This window comes from Nannospalax galili, unplaced genomic scaffold (genome assembly GCF_000622305.1).
Source record: "Nannospalax galili isolate Female #2095 unplaced genomic scaffold, S.galili_v1.0 scaffold283, whole genome shotgun sequence".
NCBI classification, from domain to species: domain Eukaryota; kingdom Metazoa; phylum Chordata; class Mammalia; order Rodentia; family Spalacidae; genus Nannospalax; species Nannospalax galili.
In genome coordinates, this window is record NW_008350535.1 from 2,769,167 (window position 1) to 2,784,894 (window position 15,728).

The window sequence follows — 15,728 nt, forward strand, 5'->3', positions numbered from 1 at the left end:
GAGGGGAAAGTCATTTGGAGTGCACCCTGCCCCCTGGCACCTCAGCCCAGAAGGCGGAACTAATTGCTCTCACTGGAGCACTGGAGAGAGCAGAAGGCAGGCGAGCTAACATTTATACCGATAGCAGGTATGCCTTTGGCATTGTGCATGTTCATGGCGCCATCTACCGGGAAAGAGGATTCTGGTCCGCAGAAGGAAAGGAGCTGAAAAACTTGCAGGAAGTTCAAAAACTGTTAGCAGCTGTGAAAAAGCCAAGGGTGGTGGCAGTTATACATGTGCCAGGGCACCAGTCCAGAAAGACTCCTGAGGCTATTGGTAACAACTTTGCTGATGCAGAGGCCAGGAGGGTAGCTCTCTTAGACCTCATTGTGCTGGCAGCTCTAGAGGTACCCATACCTGAACTACCCACCCTACCTCACAGACCTGACTATTCCCCACGGGACCTTGAGTGGATAAGAAAACAAGCTCTGGGAGAAAAGCCTGGGGAGGGAGATTGGAGTAGGGACCAGGAAGGTAGACTGATCTTACCGGAAGTACTAGGGAAATACATGCTCACCAGCCTACACAGATCCACCCATCTAGGTTGGAAGAAGTTGCTCAGTCTTTTTCAGAATGCACAGTTGGTATTTCCACACCAGAACGAGACCGCACGTCAGATCACGGGGGGATGCGAGAACTGTGTGAAGCTAAGGCCAACCCCAAAGGGGCTCCACCCGACAGGTATCCAGGAGAAGGGGAGGGCCCCAGGAAGAAGTTGGGAGATAGACTTCACCGAGGTAAAGCCAGGAAAGTATGGGTACAAGTATTTGCTAGTCATGGTGGATACTTTTTCAGGATGGGTGGAGGCTTTTCCAACTAAACATGAAACTAGCCAGATGGTGGCAAAGAAATTAATAGAGGAGATAGTCCCTAGATATGGGATTCCTGAGGCTATAGGTTCTGATAACGGCTCGGCTTTCGTTAGTAAGGTCCTACAGGGACTAGCCCAAGGTTTGGGGATGGATTGGAAGTTACATTGTGCCTATAACCCACAAAGCTCTGGGCAAGTAGAAAGAATGAATCAGACATTAAAGGAGACCCTTTCTAAATTAGTAATTGAGACTGACGGTGACTGGGTGTCCCTCCTCCCCTTAGCCATTTTCCAGGTTTGAAACTCCCCCTATGTGCATGGTCTAACTCCCTTTGAAATAATATATGGGGCCCCTTCACCAATAACCCGGCAAGTACAGCCCCCGGGGGAAGAGAAGTCAACCCCCGACTATTTAAATGTGTTGCAATCCCTTGCCAAAGTACAGCAGGAAATTTGGCCCCTAATCAAAGCATACTCTGAAGGGGAAAGAACCCCGATTGTGGAGCATGGCATAGTCCCAGGGGATATGGTCTGGGTAAAAAGACACAAAGTAAAAACTCTTGAACCCAGATGGAAGGGACCTTATGTTGTATTGTCTACCACCCCCACTGCCCTAAAGGTTGATGGTATTGCTCCCTGGGTCCACCACACCCACGTTCGGAAGGTCCTGCCTCTCGAGGACCCAGAATGCTGTGTGAAGAAGTGGGAGGTGCGGCCAAATCCTGCTAATCCCTTGAAGCTCAGATGTGGATCCTGCGAAACGGCGACACTCATGAGGAATGGAGCCAAATCTCTTGCATTGCCCCACTGTGGACATGGTGGCCGGACCTGTATATAAACTTAGAACTTGTATTGAGGGAATCCCTACCCCAGAACCCACCCTGGCGTGTCTGGAAGAGCCACCAAACTACTCTTAGCAATGGGTTCTACGCTTGCCCCAGTTTCCGGACAGGATGGTGGAAGCAACATTGTAGGGGTGCTGAAAGTTTTTATTGTGCTGAATGGGATTGCGTAGAGACTAGCAATGGACAGGAGACAGAAAGCTTCCCCTGATTTAATTGACATGAGATTTATCAATCCGTATGACAGGCAAAAGGTATCCCTTGAAGCCAATAAGATAAAAATCACCTTTACCTCAAAAGAAAAACAAGATAAGAGGTGGACAAGTGGGCTGACATGGGGCCTGAGACCTAATTAATGATGGGCAGTGGAGATGGGAGGTTTCCCCTGACCTGATTGATATGAGGTTTACTTCTCCATACAACCAATGGACAGTATCTCCACTGGCCAACCAGGTTAAAATCACTTTTACCTCAAAGGGAAAAAATGATAAAAGGTGGATAGATGGGCTGACGTGGGGCCTGATGCCCTACCAGACGCCATGGAGGGGGGTCCTGTTCCAGATCTACCTCCAGGTCGAGGCAATGGTTAGGTCACTGGTAGGACCTAACCCGGTTTTAAATACCCCTCATCTGAGGCCCCAACCTCCCCTGCCTGGGTCTCCTAGGCCCACCTTCAAGCCATCAGGCACCACAGCGACATCAGCAGCCCCAGCCACGGAAAGGCCGGGGATGGCTGCGAAACCACAGACTTCCAGCAACCCTATGTGGGAGATGGTGCTAGATGTAGTAGAAACCCTTAATCATACCACTCCCTCTCTTACTGACCCTTGTTGGCTGTGCTACCCAGGGTCCCCGCCCTTTTATGAGGCTATCGGGATAAATAGTTCCTATACTCTCAACAACTCTCATCCCACCTATTGGGACAGGAGACCACGGGGACTTACTCTTGCTCAGGTCTTGGCCTCTGGCATGTGTGTAGGCACAGTTCCAACATCCCAAAGCCAGTTATGCTCCTCATGCAATAACACCCCATGGGAGCAGGGGAAGTGGATTATACCCACCTTGGGCTGGTGGCTCTGTTCAAAAACGAGCCTCACCCCAGCCCTATCCACCTCTGTATTTAATGCTAATAATGAATTTTGTGTACTTGTGGCCATTCTGCCCCATCTTTCATACCACTCTCATGAATCCCTCCTCTGCTATTGGGAGGAACAACAGAGTCCACTTCGAAAGAAGAGGGAACCCATTAATGCCTTAACCATCGGAACTCTCTTCTCTGTGGGGATAGCTGGAGCAGGGACAGGAATCGAAGCCCTAGTAACGTGAGAGCAAGGGCTCACAGCACTAAGGCTAGCCATTGACAGGGACTTGGAACAGCTCCAGCAAACGATGTCAGACCTGGAGCAATCTCTCACTTCCTTATCAGAGGTGGTGCTACAAAACAGAAGGGGCTTGAATCTCCTATTTTTAAAAGAGGGCGGGCTATGTGCAGCTTTAAAAGAGGAATGCTGTTTCTATGTGGACAAGACAGGGGCAGTCAGGGAATCTTTGACCAAGTTAAAACAGGACCTGGAGAGGAGGCGCAAGGAGTATGAAAGTAAGTAGTGAAAGCTGGTTCGAGTCTTGGTTTATGCATAAACCATGGTTTACAACTCTCCTCTCAGCTATCGCAGGACCTCTAATTATTCTATTGCTACTAGTCACAATTGGTCCCTGCATAATAAATAGGCTACTAAGGTTTGTTCAGGAAAAGATCGATACTGTCCATCTCTTGGTCCTTCGCCAGAAATACCAAGCCTTAGATACTGCTGAGGAAGATTCCTCAGTCTGACCTAGTTAAAAGGGGGGAAATGCTAGGAAAAGAGGAATTTACTGCTTGTTTGAATATACTGCTTGTCTGAATTTACTGCTTGAATTTACTTCTTTGAATTTACTGCTTGTAACCAATTAACTCAACTGGAGACACAGGCATCATAGAGGCGAAGTGCTATAACCCCCAGAGCCTCTGTGTCATGTCACGTAGATGGGTCTGCTTACACAAGATAACAGGAAAGAGTCGTGCCAGGTACAATACCACCCATCCCTCCCCAATTGAGACACCTGAAGGGAGTTGTAAAATTTTTTTGTTATTGGTTTGTGAAATGCTTGCTTTGAAACTATTGGCTGTATGAATGCGGGCTTTTGTGTAACGGTTGTGGGAGCCTATATAATCTTTACCTAAAACTGCCTCAGGGTAGATCACTGTAACCAGAACTGCGTGTCTTGGAAGGATGGTAGACCCCAGCTAGCTGGTTTAATAAAACTCTGCTTGATTTTTGCATCTCCATACTCGTGCATTTGTTCTCCAGAAGAGACCCACCGAGTCAAGGACCCTAACACACTGCAGTCAGACATCTGCCAAGAAGAACTTTATGTAGGGAGTGGTACCAGCTCAAGGGAGATCTGTATGTTGTATGCAACAAAGCTAGAGGGCTGAGCCATCTAAGTCCTTTGGAAGTAAAGTCCCAGAAGGCAGACATGGAGCTACTGGATTTGGTGTTTGCTCTGGTGGGTGTTGGTCTTCTTTTGGTCTGGTATTTCCTCACTATGCCCACATTCATCCCTTTTGGAAAGGGAATGTGTATTTGGTCCCATTGGAAGTATATAATTTATCTTTTGACATTACAAGGACTTATGGTTAAGAGATTACCTTGAATATCAGAAGAGACTTTGGACTCTGGACTTTTGAACAGTATTAAGACTGGCAAAAGCTATGGTGATGTCTAAAGGTTGACTAAATTCATTTTGCATTTTATGTGGTCATGAGTCTGTGAGGGCCAAGGAGTGGAATGTGGTTGTTTAAAAAAAAATGTGCCCCATAGGCTCCAAATATTTAGACATTTTGTCCCCAGATGGTGGTGCTGTTTTGGCAAGTTTTAGGGGGTACAGCCTTGCTGGAGGAAGCTCACTACTGGGGACAGGCATTGAGAGTTCTTAAGCCTTGCCAGATTTCCACTTTCCCCTCTGCTTCCCGTGCCTGCTTGAAGATACAACTGCTCAGCTTTCTGCTCTGGATACCTCTTCCTCCATGCCTCCTCCACCATTATGGACTCTAATCCTTTGGAACTGTAAGCCAAGTAAACTCTTCCTCTATAAGTTGCCTTGGTCATGGGTGTTTTATCACAGCAACAGAAAAGTAATACACCATCCAACACATCCTCCTTACACATTAATGTCTTTTTTGTTGTTTTTGTAACCCACTGAGGCCTGTATGCACATGGTTGTGGGGTCATCCACTGGAGCATGATGTGCGTCTTTTAACGTGGACACTAAGGATCTGAGCCCAGGTTCTCATGTTCAGTCAACAAATGTTCTTACCCACTTAGCCATCTTCCCAGCTGATTTTTGTTTTCTTTATAGAAAATAAAGAAATTCTAGACTGTAACATCAGGCCATGAGGGACCCATGCTACAGCAATTTAATGCCTGTCTGAAACTTACAAGAATGTAATTAATGTTAGAATCTAGCAACTGCTCTGCAGCACTGATCCTTCTCTCACAGATTCTGATAGGCACCCTACAGGGACATTGTCTGTGATCCCCAGCTAGCTGACTTGCTGGTCCTAAAAGGACCTTATGCTGTTCCCTGCCCTCTTCCCTGCCCCCTTCCTGGGAACCAGAGAGCCTGGCTACAGGCTCTTGTTGTGACCTACCCTCTCCTTCCATTTCAAAGATGTAAGAACGGCTTCCTCCTCTGCCACATGGGCTCTAATTCTCTTCAGAGAACCCCTCCCCCATGTTGTCTCTCTCTGGTGCTGGGGCCTAAACTCTCTTTGGAGCCCCTATCATGCTGTTGCCCCTTATCCATTGCATTAATAACTCTTCTAATAAACTCTTTAGTCCTCAGAGTCTTCTTAAACCACTCCCCACATCCAAAACCTAACAAAACTCAGCTGCTAAAATGTGGGACTATTGGGGCTGGAGAGATGGCTCAGTGGTTAAGAGCACTGACTGTTCTTACAGAGGACCTGGGTTCGAGTCCCAGCACCCACATGGTGGCTACAAATCATCCTTAATTCCAGTTCCAGGGGAATCTGACGCCCTCTTCTGAGGCATTGCACAACACAGGTACACTCACATACATGCAGGCAATACACTCATACACATAAAATAAAAATAATAAATAAAATATTTTTAATAAGTGGGACTATCTATCAATGGAAGGAACAGTAAACTCTGAGTTGGCTTTACATCCATCCCACCATGACTCCAAAGATGGACTTCAGCACTCGCTTAAGGTAGTTTTATCCTTTGATCTGAGAAAGAGCTTCATGAAAGCTTGTACTTTCACAAATATGAGTCAAAGCTGTCTTCCAAAGACAAATGTTTGTAACATAGTTCTTTAAACAAAAAGCAGTAACAGAATTTTGGGAAGACAGTGTGAAGGTGAGACGCACTTAGAGCTCTGTCCATCTCTTGGGAGAAAGCTTAAGACCAAAAGCTGATGGATTTTCATGAAGAACGTGGACATCAACAGTAACTTCAGGGCCTGTGGAAGTTTGAATGAGAAGTGTTCCCCCATTGGCTCACATGTTTAACACTTAGTCTCCAGCTGATGGCACTGTTTGTGGAGGTTGAAAAGAAGTGGCTGTGCTGGGGGAAGTGTGTCACTGGGGGTGGACTTAAGAGAGTCCATAGCCTGGTCCCATTTCCAGTTCTGCCCTCTTTGCTTTCTGTGTGTGTTTGAAGATGTGAGCTCTCAGCTTTCTGCTCTGGCTGCCTCCCCCACCATTATGGACTCTCCCTCTGGAACCACAAGACAAAATAAACTCTTTCCTCTATTGATTGCCTTAGTCATGGTATTTTATCCGAGCAACAGAAAACTAATACAGGGCCCTAGTGATCATGTGATCTCCAAAATTCAGGACCAACCACCCTCTGTGTCTTCAATAGTATTGTTTCAATAATCCACACTAGCAGCTACTTTAAATAGATACTGCCTACTCTGTCTTGTAATTGGCTGGGGCTAAATGCCAGACACTGGATGTCTGATAACAGAAATTAATTCTGACACAGTTCTAGAGGCTAGAAGTACAAGATCAAGGTGTTGATGGGTTTTATTTCTCCTGCGGTCTCTCTTCCTGGTTTTCAGATGACCTCCTCAGTGTGCCTCAAGTCATAGCTCTCTGCCTGTGCTGCTGTGCCCTCATCCCTTTGTCTAAGGACCTAAGTCAAGTTAGATTATGGTCCAGACATACCACCTCATTTTACCTTAGGTATCTCTTTAAATACCCAGTATCCAAATATAGTCACATTCTGAGGTAGGATGGGTTAGAACGCCTTTGAACTTAAGGACTCCTTTGAACACAGTGTAGTTCATGACATCCTGCCTTCTGGTCCCCATAACTCAAGTCCATCTTATATGCAAAATTTAATTCTCCATCCTAACAGTCACAAAATCTTAACACATTCTGATATTTAATCTAAGCCCCAAATCACATAATTATGTCCTCTAAATCAGGTACAGGTGTTATTGGTAGCATCATTCATCCTGAGGCAAGATTTCTTTCTAATTTCAGCCCAGTTAAACCAAATTGTCTTCTTCCAACATACAATCGTGGGACAGAAATAGTTTGGACATTCTATCCCCTAGAGAAAACCCAAAAAGAAGGAAAAGGGTGCCCAGCAAATTCAAAGCCAGGTGGACTCCACTAGCACAAGAACGCTCCTCACTGGCTCCATTCTCGGTCCTCCATGCTCACTCTGGTGACAGCCACAGTCTTGTACCACAGAGCCACAGAGCAGTGGCCTCGAAGCAGCAGCCTGGTCCACTTAAACCAAGGAGGTACCTGTGGGTCAGAGAAAAGATCACACAGAGTCAGGGCACAGTATTATGGTGGCCTCCAGGTCTGCATATGGCCTAATGCTGAAATTTTTGAAAGGCTCCACAGAGCAGTCAGGGAGCCCACCCATAAAACTGTTTTGATCCCCATGTGTATGGCTGTGGGCAGACTCTTAGGTAACTATATCTGAGCCATACTAACAGCCCTAGTGATTAAAGAGCTGTCCTCTTTAGGGGAGAACCAAACCAGAAAACAGTCACAGATTAATGATGGTGCTGGCAAAGCTGGCCTACTTTAGACACATCCCCTCTGTTCGTCCTCCAGCTCTATCTTCTTTGAGCCCTTGTTTCTTCAACCTCCTGAGCAACCCAGTAGGGGAGGAAATTTGAAATTGTGTTATGCTTTAGGACTTAACATTGATCATAAGAGAAAGGAATACATCACTGATATGATATGTCCAAGCCCACAGCAGTTCTTGGAGGAAATCTTTCGAGCAAAACAGTTTCACTCATCAAACTGCTGAAGTGTGGACCCTAAATTGGATTTGAGGAAGGAGTGCCACCTATATTTATTTTTACAAGTCTTTTTATGACTCATCATTTTTTCTAATATTTGAAATATCAGAATGCTAATCTTTCTTGTACTTTGAGTAGATAGGTATACTATAGTAGAAATCAGAAGACACTTTTTCCTTATGAAAAGTTTTGTATGGTGTTTATAATTAAGATCAATTCATTTAAGATAAACGAATCCTCAAAGCTCTTTCCTTTTGCAGCAAGACATTGTTCCCTTGCTCCCAGGATACTGGGGAGCAGATAACAAGGCGCAGCATGCAGGGAGGGTTTCTTAGACTATACATCTTTCTCCTTTTTTCTCAGAGCTTTGCAGATGACCATAATCACACATAAAGTCATGTCTGACCAAGGAATGAGACAAGTTTTCTCTTTGTTTTTTGGTCTTTTTGAGACAGGATGTCCCTATAGGACCAGTAGCTGTGGGACTCATTATGTAGGCCACGCTGGCCTTGAACTCTCAGAAATTCACCTGCCTCTGCCTCCTGAGTGCTGGAATTAAGTTGTGTGCCACCACGTCCAGCCAAGTTTTCCCCTTGTATGTATACTAGTTGCTTTTCTTCTGAGGAAGTAGTGTTTTGGAGAGGGTCATTCAGTCATTTAAGAGAATCCAAATTTTGGAGATTAATTAGATTTCCTTCTACTTATGCAAAAGAAGAATGTTTATTATTTCTAAAAATATTCCTGGACCCTATAATTACTACTCTTACTGACATCCTGTGACTACAGTATCTAACTTTGCATGGTTTCTTGGAGCAAAGTTAAGCATGTAGAGTTTTATTAATGTTTTAGATATTATTATTTTTGACATTATTGTGGATCAAAGAGAACAAATAATTGAGTTCATGAAATGTCCACAATGCCACCAGCGGAGGGTAGCCATGAGGGTGTGAGAGATGGTTGCATCACACCTGCAATCATGAAGTAGAGAACTTGGGTCAGAACTGGGGCCAGGCTATAACCTATAACTGCCCTGCTCCAGCCCAGTGACCCACTTCCAGTCACTAGGCTCTACCTCTGAAAATTTCCACAGCCCCTCAACTAGTGCCACCAACTGGGAACCAGGCATTCAAATGCAGGAGCCTGTGAGGGGCATTGAGGGGTATTCCATATTCAAATTATAACAGTACATGAGGACTGAAAGCTCTTTTGTAGCATAAATTGGACATGTATGAACTTGTTTATGATTTTTCATGTCCATCAAATATAAGTGCAAGCAAAGGACAGCACATAATAATAAGGTAACTAGGACAATGGGGAAAGAATTCTGATTTGATTCCAAACCACCAGACCTATCCTCTTATATTTTCTGTATCTGTCTATGAAAGCACTATGAACAAGCCATACCCTTGAGAATTACATTTGACATACCTTTTCAAGTATCAGATCCTATAGATTTTTCTTTCTAAATAATTCCCAAACATATCTGCTCACAAACTACATACTAAACATTTTCTCTTTGTATCCTAGACAAATATAACTGCTCTTTCAAGTGGGAAGCCAAACAACAGCTCAGCAAATATTCTCTTGAGAATTCATGATGATAAAGTCCCAAGAGCAATTACTGCTTTATTCCTTCTTGTGTCTTGATCCCATGGGAGAGTGCCTGTCACCTATTCTCAATAAACTATTTTTAAAGTAAATGAATCTGTCCTTTACACTGCAGAAGTAAGGCTTACAAGACATGTATGCTAGCAAACACCCTCTGAAATAGTCCTTTGACAACCTAATATCTAATATTCCTTTTTGTCCTTCCTGACAGAAATAGGGCTTTGTTTTCTTATTCTTCCCCTTCACAATTCCAAAAAGAGAGTTCGATTCATTAATGCAATCAAGCAGTGTAAATCAGTTCCCTAGCCACTCTTTTTTTTTTTTTTTTTACCTAAGTGGGCATCTGACCAAGGAGAACCAGACTTTCTCCCCAGGTTGAACCATTCCTTTCTTGTTTCTTTTGAGGAATCATATTAATTTACTTCCTTATGGTAGTGATTTTAGAAGCATGAGAATGCCTAGCATTAAAATAAAGCTAATGCTTTGGACACAAAGTTGGAAAAAACAGAAAAGGAAATGTTTATCTTTGAACCCGTGATTCATTGACCTGGGACATTTTCCTAGGTCTAGCCTTCCTGTTTGGTGAAATAGCAAATTTTCTTGTCTAATGAATAGAATTTTTCTATTACTTATAACAAAGAGAATCTAAAATGGCTCATTTAATTATCAGCCTGTGATATTTCCTAAATAGCTATTCATATTTATAAAGGCATTTTCCCTACTTCTAATTTTAAATAAGACTCCTGATAAAATAATTGTCTTAGTGCTCAGAATTCTAGTCTATAATATGTATGGGGATGGGAAATGAGGTAGGGGAGCAGGGTTTTCTGACCAAAACAGGGAGAAATGGTCAGCAATGTCACTTATGCATCATAAAACAGGAGATCAAGGAAATATGAAGGAAGGGCACAGTTAACATGACACATTGTTGCAAAAGTTCCTTATATTCTGTTCAAACTCAGCATCTTTTCTGGAATACTAGGAAGTACATCATTTCTCAACAGTTAAAATGAAGTCAGGGCAAGTTCAATTATAAAGCTGAATGTTTAACATGATAGAAAATCAGTATTCATCTCATTAAATCTGCAGCCTCTTTGTAGTTAGCAAAGTCACTAGCTCATAACAAAGATTTGAGCACCACAATCAGACTTCACCTGTGAGTCAAGCCAGCCTTCTCCGAATTCAGGGGAAAGATTCCATGGCATGAAATAATATGGAACAGTCGACATCCTTCTCATCTAATTTCTACATCCCAACACTATTTCAACTTAATTTCCTGCCTATGATATCCTTTCTCCAACACAAGAAAATATTTTTATAGATGTGAGTCACTCTGAGAGATTCAGTTTGATCGTGTGAGACCTTTCCATTTCTTGTTTTGAGTAAAGGCCACAGAAAATGAGAGGGCTCCCCAGAGATTTTTAATAAAGTAACATTTCCTATGTGTGCTGCATCACCTAAATCACTCAGTAATCAAAATTTCATCCCTTAATACTTCTTGACATTTTCCCTTCAGAAAGCAATTATTCTAGAACCAAGAAAGGGAAAGATAAAAAGAAAGAAATGAACATATTAGAAACAAGCCAATATTGTTCAGTTCCAAAGCTCCCTGAAGCATCCAAGAGTCAAATGAATGGCAGGATACTAGAATGTGGTTCATATTTAAGAAAGTCCTGTCCTGATTCACAGCACTTCAGTAGGTAACCAGAGCATATCCCCCTCTAAGAATAGTGCCAGCTGCCCATGCATGCACATCTGAAAAGGGTTAATAAGTAAAATGTACAAAGAACTAAAAACTCAATAGCAATAACAGTAATCTAATAAAAATGTGATGGTCAGTTTTTGTCAACTTGACACAAACTAAAGTCACCTGGAAAGAGGGAACCTCAACTGAGGAATTTCCTCCATGAGCTGGCCTGTGGTCATGCCTGTGGGGCATTTTCTTGAGTTCTGGTTGATGTAGGAGGGCCCAGCCCACTATGGGAGGCACCATCCCTGAGCAGGTGGGGCCTGAGTTATATAAGTAATGAAGATGAGCCAGGCATGCTGGCTCATGCCTTTAATTCCCACATTTGGGAGGCAAAAACAGGCCAATCTCTAGGAGATCAAGACCAGCCTGATATCCATAGGTAGTTCCAGGCCTCTGGTCATCTGTGGCTATAGGGAGACACTGTCTCAAAAAGACCAAAAAAAATATATATATATGAGCAAGCTAGGGGGAGCAGGCCAGCATTAGTTCCTGCCTCCAGGCTCCTGCTTGAGCACCTGCCTTGACTTCCCTATATGAAGGACTATTATTGTAAGCTGAACTATACCCTTTCCTCTCCCATGTTTTATCACAGCAACAGAGAACTGAACTAGCATAGACCTGAATACAAATTTCGCAGGGGAAGACATATAAATTGTAATGGCCCCAAATGGAGTCCCCAAAATTATAATAGCCAAAGTAACTTCATTTTGTATAAAGCAATGACTTTAAATTTCAAAAGATGCCACCTGAACTTAGTTGCTTCCCCTTAGAAGAGTGTTTTCTTTGGAGTAGCTGACCTTTGTCACCTCCCAGACACTGTAGCTGTGCTTCTACCTAACCAGGAAGCCTAAAAAAAAATAGTAATCAGAAAGCGCCTTACTGTCAAGGTCTCTATACATTTACTAAGAGAAGAACTAACACAAGCTTGCTCTTGATTCTGTAGTTTGCTTATCTGTTAACTTGGGCACCCTGACCATACTCATGTGTGATGTAATTCCCATAGTATTTGTGGGTTTTGCCTTTATAAACTAGTTTCACCCTCCCCTCGGGGCTGTGGGTCCTGAATCTAAGGGACCATGGATGACTATAGCCCTAATAAATTTGACCAATTAAAATTTAAATTGAGTCTGGTGGTCTTTTTCCCAGTGGTTTCAAACTCCTTAACATTTAAAAATCCTCAGTATCACTAATTGTCAAAAAAAAAATTGCAAACTGTAACCAAAATGAGATATCACCTCATTTCTGTTTTAGAAGGCCTATCATCAGAAAGACACAAGAAAGTTAAGTATTGGCAAGGATGTGGAAGAAAGGGAACCCTCTTACAATATTTGTTGAAATGTATATTAATATAATTATACGGAAATCATTATGAAGTTAAAATTAAAAAGAGGACTACCATGTGATCTATCTGTCATCCTTTATAACCAAAGGAAGTGAAATAATGCCTATGAGTAGATGATGGGATAAAGAAATATATATGTATATGTATTAATAGATTATACAGACACACATACAGGTGTATATTAGAATACTATTTAGCCTTTATAAAGAAAGAATCCTGTTGTTTGGGGGTAACATGGATCAACATGGAGGATATTATGTTCAGTGAAATATGCCAGGTGCAGAAATACAAATGTTTTAAGATCTCACTGATGTGTAAAATCTGCAAAGAAAAACATACAGAAACAGAGTACAGGGGGACTGGGAAAATGATGGTCAAGGAATACAGAATTTCAATTACACAAAAGGAATAAGTTCAAGAGATAGATTGTGCAACATAGTAATTGTAGTTAATAAAAATATAGTGCATACTGGAAATGGCTACATGAGTAAACTTTAAGTGTTCTTACCACAAAAAAGCAAGTGGGTGGGGTAATACCTGTGTTACTTAGCATGATTTTGCAATTTTACAATGTAACATATTTAAAATATCATGTGGTACGTGGACAATGTACACATTTTGTTAATTAAAATTAATTAATTTTTGAATTGAATGTTTAAAGCCACAGTTTTCACTAGGTGCTAAAAATCATGAGATATAAAATTACATTAACATTTTAACATAATTTAAGTCACAGTGTGCCCTTCCTCTAAAGGTTAAATTCATACTCCTTGCCTCTTAAATATAGCACGAGGCTTAACTTTTTGTGGTGTCAAAGTCCTCTGTTGCCTGAACTTACAGTGGCATAGTAAAGTAAGAACTGAACTGGTGGAAGGGACACCAGGTTACCTAGAATGTCTAGAGTTTTTCCAACTTTCCCATATCTAAGTTTCCTCAGATCAGAGACCAGATCCATTCACCTTTGTAATCCTATTATGCTCAGTGACTGTTATGCACTAAATAATGCCATTTATTCAACTGTCTATATTCTAGAAAAAGAGCACATTGCCCCAAATAACTTAGATAAAAATAGATTAGAGCCATAAGAAACTTTGGGATATTTGATTTAATTTTCTTTTCTAACAACGATGAAACAGAGGCTCCTGGAAGGATGTGGGCTCTTTAAGGTCTTATACAAGTTGCCATCAACTCTCTATCTAGGAACTCAGTGCTCTACCTAAACCGGGTTCTCCCCTTTCTTTCCATGCCGCTTCTCTACTGACTGGTATGCGTCCCATCCATAGTTCAAGAAGCACCCCTTTCATGGTTTTCTCGATTTCTCCACTAGAAATCAATGACCTACTACTCCTGTGAATTTTCCTAGTGTTTTCATTCTTTAACTCCTGTTGCCTGAGTTCTCTAGGGGTCTCTTGTGTGATCAGATAAACCATATATTTTTATGTGAGTTTATTATGGTTTATGCCCTCAGGTACGGAGGGGGTAAATTGGGGAACTTACACAGAGACAAGCACTCTTGCACCTTGGCCCAGAGCCCACCATGTCAGATGCTCCCACGGCCCTGCCCATACTCTCCATTAACTTTCACCCACACATCTTGGGCCCACAGTCTCATCCCAGGTTGGTAAATGCCCCCTCTTGCATCCATGTGGGTGAGGCATTGGGACCATCTCTCTCACCACACTCACGGCCACACACGTTTCTCCTGGCTTGCAGCTTTTGTCCCAAGATGGATCCCAGAAGCCCCCGAGTAGTCCCTGCTCTGCAGTAGGCCCCACCCCTTGGAGGAACTAATCACCTGGGGGACACTCCACCCCTTTCCTCTGCTCTTACAATCTTCCCATCAATCTTCCATTAAGGTCTCTGAGCCTTGAAGAGGATGACAGATGTAGGACTATCTCTCTTGTATCATGGTGAGATAGTGACTTCTTGGGCCTCCTCACTAGTCGTCTTTAGGCTGTGGTCACTAATCCATCTAAGTGGTGTTTCTTTTACTATAAAGACAAATGGAAGGAAGTAGACACATTTAAACAAACATGAATGTAAACGCAAATGCCTAGAAGATATCCCAGTAGGTGTACTATATTCATTAAACAATATACATGTGATGGCTTCCCCACTAGGGCCAGTAGCCATTCTCAACACAAGGTGTTGGCCTGGTCTACAGCACCAGATGTGTGTTCCACCCCTAGGAGTTGGCCTTAGCCAATTAGAAATTTGTCAGTTGTACGTATGTTGGTCAAGCCATTATTGAACTTGCAGGCATTCCTTGGCATGTCCATAGTGTGCAGCATGTGGTGTCTATTGTTGAGTAGAATCATAGGGGATCCTTTCTTCCCCAACCATCTGCATAGTGCCTTTTGGCAATATGAACGTCATCCATCCAGTGGCATGGATTTTTTTGTTTGTTATTATTATTATTATTTTTTGGCTTAGTCTTAGCTCCATCTCTTCTTTTTTTCCCATGCTCACAACATGCAGTGTCTTCATCAACATGGCCTTACTGACCTTTCTAGTGTACAACTGACATTAGTGGCAATAGCCTTGGTGAATTTGAGGACCTCTAGGATCTCTCTCTAACCAAAAACTCATAGGGATACAACCCATGCCTGTTACTGTAGATTTTCTTAACAGTTGTATAGTTTGGGAGTCTCTGTCTTCATCTTACCCAACCATAAAATTACTCCCAAGACAGGTATAGCTGGCCTTTGCTTCTTCGGGTATCTTTTAAATGGGTTTCACATCTGTAAAACACTCGAAGGAAGGTTAACATTAAATATTAAATCAATCATAAGCAAGGTCTCACACAGCATGGAAATGTTTTGTCCATTCGTATTAATTATTTTCTCCATAGATCCTTGTTAGGTATGATAGCATGGGTACGAGGCATTAATTTGGTTATCTCTCTACCATTTTTAGTTATCCCTTTGGAGTCATTTCTCACTTGGGGGATTTTACATGGAGTCTCTTTGTATTCTTTTATTCTTGATACACTTAGAGGTG